The sequence below is a fragment of the Gossypium hirsutum genome, chromosome A06, assembly GCF_007990345.1.
Source record: "Gossypium hirsutum isolate 1008001.06 chromosome A06, Gossypium_hirsutum_v2.1, whole genome shotgun sequence".
Taxonomy (NCBI): Eukaryota; Viridiplantae; Streptophyta; class Magnoliopsida; order Malvales; family Malvaceae; genus Gossypium; species Gossypium hirsutum.
The window spans coordinates 48,856,432-48,868,343 of NC_053429.1; positions in this window are offsets into that span (position 1 = coordinate 48,856,432).

Here is an 11,912-nt window from a genome sequence, read left to right on the forward strand (position 1 = left end):
AATCACTAAAATAGTAGGAGTGGAATTAATTGATGAATAAATTATGTAATCGAAGCTCGATGAGTCTGTTTTCATGCGGAAGTAACGAAAAGATCATATGGGCAGTATATTAAGAGATAATCAGAGTTTTGTGGACAGGGCCAGAACAGTTTCTGGATTCCCTGCTCCGACTTTGGAAATTCATTATAAATTAACCAGAGATAATTAGGGGTCGTACCATATATGTATAGATTTCTCTCTGAGTCTAGTTTTCATAGAAACAAACGGCATCAGTATTGAAGCCCCGTGCAGGGAGATATCCAAGTCGTAATGGCCAAAGGTCAGTGTAGTCGACCCCTGCAACATGGGAGACTTTGACTAATAAACTGTACTAATTGCCCCGACCAAAAATTCTAGAAAAAATACATAGATGTGCACATTAGTCTAGTTTCTGGGAAAAATTACGAAACTGATTTCGAGTTACGAAACTCAAGATATGATTTTTAAAACGACTAGTACACAGATTGGGCAGTGTCTGGAAAATAAATTTTATAAGGGGTTAAAGTCAGTTAACACCTCGTGTTCGACTCCGGTGTCGGTTTCGGGTTCAGGGTGTTACAACTAAATGTAACAACCCAAACCCGGCCTGAAAGTTTGGCTCGAACTTGGCGTGTCATATTGAAGTATTTTTCAAAAATCATGTTTCCATTAAAAACCCTTCTTAATAATTAAAAACTTATACCCTTTTTAAACCCTGTTAGAAAACCTCAGCTGAATAACATTTTTAACAACTTTGTAAAAATCTTGGTAGTTGCGGAAACTTACTTTAAAAAAAATTGCGGTTACATGATGTTTTGAATAATAGTAGTTGCTTTAGCAAATTGTTTTCTAATACTAGCAGTTATAAGAACAATAAATAAAATTCCAAATTTGAAATCCAGAAAATTACAACGGCTTTACTACAACCCACATAAAATAATTTAAAGGTAATAATCAAAACTATAACATAAACAGTGTGTGTGGCTTCCTCCGAGCCCCTCGTAGCCCCGATCCATCTAAGGCTAAAAATTACCTGAAAGGTTAATAAACGGGGTGAGTTTACGAAAACTCAGTGTGAAATCCCCTACTATAAAAAGGAATAGTCAGTCATCTAAAAGAATTAAAAGTCTGGCCCCAGCCTTACTTACAATTTCAGTACCAATCGGGCCTTAGCACATTAAAACAGACAGTACCAGATGGACATTAGCCCATTACAAAATAAGAAACATTATCAGAATTGGAACCAAAATGAGAATCAGAATCAGAATCAGTAACAGAATCAGAATCAGAATCAATATTAGTAACAGAATCAGAATCAGAATCAGAATTAGGTGACAGAATCAGAATCAGAATCAGTAACAGAATCAGAATCAGAATTAGTATTAGTAACAGAATCAGAATCAGAATCAGAATCAGAATTACATGACAGAATCAGAATCAGAATGTGAATGCAATCCCAACCCAATCCAGCCGTATACACCCCCGTACCAACCTTACACCATGTGGGGAGACAACTCGACCCACCCATCCGCTACACACCACAGAATTTGCAGCATGGCTGCCAGAACAGATATCGTGACAGAGTCACCAGATACAGATATTGTGGCGGAGCCACCAGAATCAGATAATGTGGCAAACCCACCTAACAGAATACGTGGCACAAAGTCATAGATAACTGTAATAACTTCGGCACATAGCCATCAGTGACGGTAATATAACTGGCGCACAGCCTTCGGTAAATATGATCGACACAGAGTCGTCAACAAATATGTTAGGCACATAGCTACAGGTAAATACGTTTGGCACGAAGCCATAGTAAAGATGGCACAAAGCCATATTTAGGTTGGCACAGAGCCATTAATAACGGGTCTATAATCGACACGAAGCCCACAAAAACGGAACACAGCCTTCGGTAGCGTGATCGGCACTTAGCCATCGATCGGTCAACAGATATTGTAACAGAGTCACCAAATACAGATATTGTGGCAGAGCCACCAGAATAGATATTTGTGGCATAGCCACCAGAACGCTTCCTCCGTACAAAATCCCAACCCATGCAACATGTCATGTATGCAGAATGTCATGCCCATATTTGAATCAAACAATCACAGTCAAGTCATTCAAATCACCAACATATATTCACAATCAAATCCGTCAAACACACAGTCCAAGTCAGTCACTTGCCCACAAGGGCAAAACAGTCATTTAACACCCTAGGGGCAAAATGGTAATTTTACCCCACAGGGGTATCTCGGTAATTCTACCCTACAGGGGTATTTCGGTATTTCAACCCCACAAGGGTATTTCAAAAATTCTACCCTACAGGGGTATTTTGGTAATTCTATCCTATAAAGGTATTTTAGTAATTCTACCCTATAGGGGTATTTCGGAAATTCTACCCTACAGGGGTATTTCAGTAATTTCACAATCAAGGGTAAAACGGTAATTCTGTAAATCGAGGGTAAAACGATAATTTTGTAAACTGAGGGTAAACCAGTAATTCTGTAAATCAAGGGTAAAACGATAATTCTCTAAATCGAGGGTAAAATAGTAATTCTATAAACTAAGGGTAAAATGGTAATTCTGTAAATTGAGGGTAAAATAGTAATTCTGTAAACTGAGGGTAAAACGGTAATTCTGTAAATCGAGGGTAAAACGGTAATTTTACAAATCGAGGGTAAAACGGTAATTCTATAAATCGATGTTAAAACAGTAATTCTGTAAACTGAGGGTAAAACAGTAATTCTGTAAATCGAGGGTAAACCGGTAATTCTATAAACTGAGGGTAAAATGGTAATTCTGTAAATCGAGGGTAAAATAGTAATTTTACAAATCGAGGGTAAAACGGTAATTCTATAAATCGAGGGTAAAATAGTAATTCTGTAAACTGAGGGTAAAACGATAATTCTGTAAATCGAGGGTAAAACGGTAATTCTGTAAACTGAGGGTAAAACGGTAATTCTGTAAATTGAGGGTAAACCGGTAATTCGGTAAATCGGGAGTACTTTGGTAATTTTACAAGTCGAGGGCATTTCAGTAATTGGTAAACTAAAGTATTCTAAACATGGATAACAATACGAATGGGCCTAAAGCCTATTCTCGGCCCAAATGAGCCCACACGCTCGTGTGGCCCTTTTAGCCCAAACCTAGCCACAGATATGCGATTCACCTAGCCTAGTCTAATATTTACTACACAATCAAACAACTTATCCAATTGGGCCCACATGGCCCCTTTCGGCCCATCGCGGCCCGAAGTAGCCATCCAACAACAAGAGTGGTGATAAATACACACCTGATTGGAGACTGGAGTTAATCCACGCTCCGAGCACTCTTAGCCGACGCCCAACCCAAACGAGCACGCCATAAAGCGAAAGGGATCAGCCAAGAAAGGTAGCTTTACTCTCCTCATGGTTCTCTCTATTTAAAGCCAGCTTCCCATCCACTCTTATGTTAGCTTCCCAATCTGGGATCCCTCCAACATCAGAGTTTAAATTCAACACCAACTCTTGCCGCCCCCTGTTAGGAAAATAAATGCTCTTTGCTTGCCATGGGATTCGAACCCATGCCTCCCCTCAGATGCTCCACGCACTTCTTACCACTAAGCCACAAGGCTTTTTGTGTCACAATTTCTCCAACAATATTCTTAAGGCCTACCTACTACACCCAGGGTTTGATTCACCTTAAACCAAATTTTTTGCTAGAGTCCAGGTTTAAACCCAGGATTTCTCCAACACTTCTCAACACACTTAACCACTAAAACAAGCCTTCATTAATGAAATTTGCATGCACAACAGAATATTATAAGCTACCTTCAACCGCTCCCATGCTCAAGGCCCAAAACTTCTAGGCCCAAATTCAGGGTGTTGCAACTCTACCTCCCTTAAAGAAATTTCATCCTCGAAATTTCCATCTAACAGGGTAGTCGCGTAACATTTACCCCACTACGCTACCGCTGCGCACTCTGATCCTACTAGCACTATCACACTTCAACTAGAACTTGAAATATCTCATACATACAACACTTATTCACTGAAGCAGACACATATTTATCACACATATATACAATTTCTATATCCAAACATCACATCCACATAAAATAAAAACCAAATTTAAATTCAGACCAATATCTAAGGAATCCATAGTATTTCAATTTCTAAATAGACAAAAGTATTCAGAAGACTTACGGATTCAGCGCCGGAGACTCGGTGTGCCACACTTTTTAAGAGAAATACTTCAAACAGACCACGTGGTTGAAAATAATTTTCTAAAATTCAACCTTTGAAAACCCAATCCACAGCCAAGTTGTTGCAACCCAGGCTCTGATACCACTAAATGTAACACCCTAAACCCGGCCTGGAAGTTTGGCTCGAACTTGGCGTGTCACATTGAAGTATTTTTCGAAAATCATGTTTCCATTAAAAACCCTTCTTAATAATTAAAAACTTATACCCTTTTTAAACCTTGTTAGAAGACCTCAGCTGTATAACATTCTTAACAACTTTGTAAAAATCTTGGTAGTTGTGGAAACTTACTTTAAAAACAATTGCGGTTACGTGATGTTTTGAATAACAGTAGTTGCTTTGGAAAATCGTGTTCTAATACTAGCAGTTATAAGAACAATAAATAAAATTCCAAATTTGAAATCCAGAAAATTACAACGGATTTACTACAACCCACATAAAATAATTTAAAGGTAATAATCAAAACTATAACATAAACAGTGTGTGTGGCTTCCTCCAAGCCCCTCGCAGCCCCGATCCATCTAAGGCTGGAAATTACCTGAAAGGTTAATAAACGGGGTGAGTTTACGAAAACTCAGTGTGAAATCCCCTACTATAAAAAGGAACAGTCAGTCATCTAAAAGAATTAAAAGTCTGGCCTCAGCCTTACTTACAATTTCAGTACCAATCGGGCCTTAGCACATTACAACAGACAGTACCAGATGGACCTTAGCCCATTACAGAATAAGAAACATTATCAGAATTGGAACCAAAATGAGAATCAGAATCAGAATCAGTAACAAAATCAGAATCGGAATCAATATTAGTAACAGAATTAGGTGACAGAATCAGAATTAGAATCAGTAACAGAATCAGAATCAGAATCAGTATTAGTAACAGAATTAGAATGAGAATCGGAATTACATGACAAAATCAGAATCAGAATGTGAATGCAATCCTAACCCAATCCAGCCGTATACACCCCCGTACCAACCTTACACCATGTGGGGAGACAACTCGACCCACCCATCCGCTACACACCACAGAATTTGCAGCATGGCTGCCAGAATAGATATCGTGATAGAGTCACCAGATACAGATATAGTGGCAGAGCCACCAGAATCAGATAATGTGGCAAACCCACCTAACAGAATATGTGGCACAAAGCCATAGATAACTGTAATAACTTCGGCACATAGCCATCAGTGACGGTAATATAACTGGCGCACAGCCTTCGGTAAATATGATCGACACAGAGTCGTCAACAAATATGTTAGGCACATAGCTACAGGTAAATACGTTTGGCACGAAGTCATAGTCAATATGGCACAAAGCCATATTTAGGTTGCACAGAGCCATTAATAACGGTCTATAATCGGCACGAAGCCCACAACAACGACACACAGCCTTCGGTAGCGTGATCGGCACTTAGCCATCGATCGGTCAACAGATATTGTGACAGAGTCACCAAATACAGATATTGAGGCAGAGCCACCAGAACAGATATTTTTGGCATAGCCACCAGAACGCTTCCTCCGTACAAAATCCCAACCCATGTAACATGTCATGTATGCAGAATGTCATGCCCATATTTGAATCAAACAATCACGGTCAAGTCATTCATATCACTAACATATATTCACAATCAAATCCGTCAAACACACATTCCAAGTCAGTCACTTGCCCACAAGGGCAAAACAGTCATTTAACACCTTAGGGGCAAAATGGTAATTTTACCCCACAAGGGTATCTCAGTAATTCTACCCTACAGGGGTATTTCGGTATTTCTACCCCACAAGGGTATTTCGATAATTCTACCCTACAGGGGTATTTTGGTAATTCTATCCTATAAGGGTATTTCAGTAATTCTACCCTATAGGGGTATTTCAGAAATTCTACCCTACAGGGGTATTTCAGCAATTTCACAATCAAGGGTAAAACGGTAATTCTGTAAATCGAGGGTAAAACGATAATTTTGTAAACTGAGGGTAAACCAGTAATTCTGTAAATCAAGGGTAAAATGGTAATTTTACAAATCGAGGGTAAAACGGTAATTCTGTAAATCAAGGGTAAAATAGTAATTCTGTAAACTGAGGGTAGAACGATAATTCTATAAATCAAGGGTAAAATAGTAATTCTATAAATTGAGGGTTAAACGGTAATTCTGTAAATCGAGGGTAAAACGGTAATTTTACAAATCAAGGGTAAAACGGTAATTCTATAAATCGAGGGTAAAACAGTAATTCTGTAAACTAAGGGTAAAATGGTAATTTTGTAAATCGAGGGTAAAATAGTAATTCTGTAAACTGAGGGTAAAACGGTAATTCTGTAAATCGAGGGTAAAACGGTAATTTTACAAATCAAGGGTAAAACGATAATTCTATAAATTGAGGGTAAAACAGTAATTCTGTAAACTGAGGGTAAAACGGTAATTCTGTAAATCGAGGGTAAAACGGTAATTCTGTAAACTGAGGGTAAAACGGTAATTCTGTAAATCGGGAGTACTTTGGTAATTTTACAAGTCGAGGGCATTTCAGTAATTGGTAAACTAAAGTATTCTAAACATGGGTAACAATACGAGTGGGCCTAAAGCTTATTCTCGGCCCAAATGGGCCCACACGCTTGTGTGGCCCTTTTAGCCCAAACCTAGCCACAAATATGCGATTCACCTAGACTAGTCCAATATTTAGTACACAATCAAACAACTTATCCAATTGGGCCCGTACGCCCATTGGGCCCACATGGCCCCTTTCGGCCCATCGCTGCCTGAAGTAGCCATCCAACAACAAGAGTAGTGATAAATACACACCTGATTGGAGACTGGAGTTAATCCACGCTCTGAGCACTCTTAGCCGACGCCCAACCCAAACGAGCACGCCATAAAGCGAAAGGGATCAGCCAAGAAAGGTACATTTACTCTCCTCATGGTTCTCTCTATTTAAAGCCAGCTTCCCATCCACTCTTATGTTAGCTTCCCGATGTGGGATCCCTCCAACATCAGAGTTTAAATTCAACACCAACTCTTGCCGCCCCCTGTTAGCAAAATAAATGCTCTTTGCTTGCCATGGGATTCGAACCCATGCCTCCCCTCAGATGCTCCACACACTTCTTACCACTAAGCCACAAGGCTTTTTGTGTCACAATTTCTCCAACAATATTCTTAAGGCCTACCTACTACACCCAGGGTTTGATTCACCTTAAACCAAATTTTTTGCTAGAGTCCAGGTTTAAACCCAGGACTTCTCCAACACTTCTCAACACACTTAACCACTAAAACAAGCCTTCATTAACGAAATTTGCATGCACAACAGAATATTATAAGCTGCCTTCAACCGCTCCTATGCTCAAGGCCCAAAACTTCTAGGCCCAAATTCAGGGTGCTACAAAGGCCATGTCAAGACATGGCATTGATAAGTTACTATAAGGCAAAGGTCCCATGTAAGACCATGCCAAGGCATGGCATTGGTGAGTTCATAAGGCAAGGATTCCATGTAAGACCATGTCAAGACATGGCAATGGTAAGTTCAAAAAGGAAAAGGTTCCCGAGTAATCCAAAGAGTAAGTCAAAGAAACGACAAGGTGAGAGCATGAAGAAAGAGTACAGGTATGCATTTAAGGCTTATTTAATATTGAGATTGTAAGTAATTGAGATCAAGTATTAAGTAAGTGATGAGTTTTCAGTTATGCTTGTGACACTTTATGACATGATTGGCAATATGCCTATATTATGAAAGAGTACTCATGTGTTAAGTGAGATGTTATAGGTATGTAAGCAAGCTATTAAGTAATGTGCCTTTTGTATTCTGAGCCTTTGGTAAGGTAACCGATGAGTAAGATAAGAAAGTAAGGACTAAACATTATTTAAGCAAATTATGACAGCATAGTAGTAAGCTAAATTGATTGCTAATGCTTATTATTTACATGTGAACTTACTAAGCTTTATAAGCTTACTTCTTTCACTTTCCCATGTTTCAGAGTACTTAAAAGCAAGCTCGAATTGGAGGTCATCGGAGATCATTTCACACTATCGACTATCAAGTTACCAAATGGGTATCTTCGTTTACAAACGTTCTAGTTTATGGCATGTATAGGGACTTAGCCATTTTGTGTGTGTGTCCTTATGATATGGCTAAAGAATGGTACGTAAATATTTGATAATGATTAGCTATTGAAATGGCTAATGAAGAACATGTTTCGATGTTATGTATGCCTAAATGGTAGTTAATACAAAGAAATCATGAAAAAATGAAATTAGCATTAAAACAGTATTGAACAGCAGCAATGACGTGATCTTGAAAAATCACCAAGAATAGTAGAAATGGAATTAGGTCATGAATGAGATATATAATTAAAACTTATTGAGTCTATTTTCATATGAAAGAAACATAGTAAGCAAAAGAAGTGTATATTAAGAGATATTTAAATTTAGTGAGACAGGGTCAGAGCGATTTCTGAATCCCCTATTCTGAATTTATAAATTCACTAAAAATTTTCAAAAAATAATTAGGAGTTATAGATTATATTTCTAGATTCCTTAGTGAATCTACTTTCAAGAGAAACAAACAGAATGGTTATTTGAATTCTGTACAAGGATAAAATTAATTCTTAGTGGAGAGAGGTCAGAGTAGTCTAATAGTGCAACAGGGGAAACTTTAACTAATAAACTGTATTAATTGGCTAGACCAAAAATTCTTAAAAACAATTAGTAACAAGATATATGAGTCTAGTTTCATGGAAATTTCAAAAATTTAAATTTTGAGTTTTTTGACTCAATTTATGATTTATTTAGTAACTATGACGCAGGTGGGAAGTTTTATAAGGAATAATGAAATAAATTGTTTTGATTTGTATAAGTATTCAGAAAATTTTTAATGTTCCCGGTTTGGTCCCAAACCGTTTCAATTGCATGTTTTAGGGTCTCAAGGGACCTTTTTAGGGACATATTGAATGAATGTAAATAAATTAATTTTAAAACAAAATTTTATGCCCTGAATTAGTAAGTTAAGTCAGGTAACGCCTCGTGCTCGACTCCGGCGACGGTCTCGGGTAAGGGGTGCTACACTAATGTACTGTTTAATACCATTACTAATTTAACCTTCAACTACCTTAGAAGATTAAACATGCATCTATTAAATATAATTAATTATAATTTCAATCTGGTTAATAATTAATTCAATTGCTACCTTACAATTAAAATGTAAAGCATAACGTAGGCATGGTTTTATTTAATTGAACAATTTATTGAGTCCTAATAACAACACAACAAATTTTAATAATCTATGTCGAAAAAATAAAATTAATCTAACACAAAATCATTTTAACTCATTTTAATTAATTGAAGAACAACAACAAAAATATTCATGTTTATGATCAAAACTATAACATCCCAAAAAATGGGGGGTTAGTAGAATCGAGTTTGTAAATCGAGAAAGATTGTGTGGTCATGTCTTGATTTTTGAGATTATTTGTGTGTTTTTAGGAAATAAAATGAAGTATTGGTTTATTGGATAAGATTTAGTAAAACGTTCCGTAAAACCCAAGTCCAAATCCCTTCTCTAGCACCATTTTTATTATTTTACAAATTTTACATCAAACCCTAGTATGTGACATGCCTCGTTTTTAAAATAAATATTGCAAAATTATTTCAAAAACAAGGAAATATCCTAGTGGTTAGTTGATAATTGGAAAATCATGAAAATTTAATTAAGATCTCAAGTTTGAATCTTTTCCCTTGTAAAATAATTAAATTTTGCAAAATCCCTTATTTTTAATGTGTGTGCCATTTATACCATTGTAAACCTAAGTATAAAAATTATTTTCAAAAAATATTATCAGCCTTTAATCATATTTCCTCCACCCTAGTCGTCCCTCCCTTCTCCTCTCCTCCTCTCTTTTCAATTTTCTTTCTTTCTTCCCTATTATTGTAACACCCTGGATTTGGGCCTAGAAGTTTTGGGCCTTGAGCATGGGAACGGTTGAAGGCAACTTATAATATTCTGTTGTGCGTGAAAATTTCGTTAATGAAGACTTGTTTTAGTGGTTAAGTGTGCTGAGAAGTGTTGGAGAAGTCCTGGGTTCAAACCTGGACTCTAGCAAAAATTTTGGTTTAAGGTGAATCAACCTTAAGTGTAGTAGGTAGGCCTTAAGAATATTGTTGGAGAAATTGTGACACAAAAAGCCTTGTGGCTTAGTGGCAAGTAGCGTGTGGAGCATTTAATGGGAGGCATGGGTTCGAATCCCATGGCAAGCAAAGAGCATTTATTTTTCTAACAGGGGGCGGCAAGAGTTGGTGTTGAATTTAAACTTTGATGATGGAAGGATCCCACATCGGGAAGCTAACATAATAGAGGATGCGAAGCTGGCTTTAAATATAGAGAACCATGAGGAGAGTAAATGTACCTTTCTTGGCTGATCCCTTTCGCTTTATGGCGTGCTCGTTTGGGTTGGGCGTCGGCTAAGACTGCTCGGAGCGTGGATTAACTCCAGTCTCCAATCAGGTGTGTATTTCTCGCTACTCTAGCTGTAGGATGGCTACTTCGGGCCGCGATGGGCCGAAAGGGGCCATGTGGGCCCAATGGGTCTCGGGCCCAATTGAAAAAGTTGTTTGATTGTGTAGTAAATATTGGACTAGGCTAGGTAAATCTCATATCTGTTGCTAGATTTGGGCTAAAAGGGCCACACGAGCGTGTGGGCCCATTTGGACCGAGAATAGGCTTTAGGGCCATTCGTATTGTTATCCCAGCTTAAAATACTTTAGTTTACGAAATTACCAAAATACCCTTGGTTTGTAAAATTACTAAAATACCCTTGTAGGGTAGAAATACCGAAATACCCCTGTAGGGTAGAATTACCGAAATAACCCTGTAGGGTAGAATTACCGTAATACCCCTGTAGGGTAGAATCATTGCAATACCCCTGTAGGGTAGAATTATCGAAATACCCCTGTAGGGTAGAATTATAGAAATACCCCTGTAGGGTAGAATTACCAAAATACCCCTGTAGGGTAGAATTATTGTAATACCCCTGTAGGGTAGAATTACCGAAATGCCCCTGTAGGGTAGAATTACTAAAATACCCCTGTAGGGTGGAATTACCGAGATACCTTGTGGAGTAAAATTACCATTTTGCCCTTAAGGTGTTAAATGACTGTTTTGCCCTTGTGGCCAAGTGACTAACTTGGACTGTGTGGTTGACGAATTTGATTGCGAATATATGTTGGTATATGAATGGCTTGACTGTGATTGTTTGATTCAAACATGGGCATGGCATTCTGCATACATGACATGTTGTATGGGTTGGGATTTTGTACGGAGGAAGATCTGATCTGTTAGGATCGCATGGTTGCTTGACGACTGTGGATCCACCGAAGGCTTAAGAGCCGTATATTCGTACTGATTTGATAAGGTCGCACGAGTTGCCCAAGACGACTGTGGACCGATCAATGGCTGAGTGCCGGTCATATTTACCCGAGGCTATGTGCCGATTATATTACCGTCGCTGATGGCTATGTGCCTAACATGATACAGCTACCGATGGCTTAAAGCCTTCTGATTATGGCTTTGTGTCAACCTACATATGGCTCTGTGCCAACCTGATTATGGCTGTGTGCCAAACGTATTTGCCTAAGGCTATGTGCCAATTTATGGTTATTGACAACTCTGTGTCGATCACATT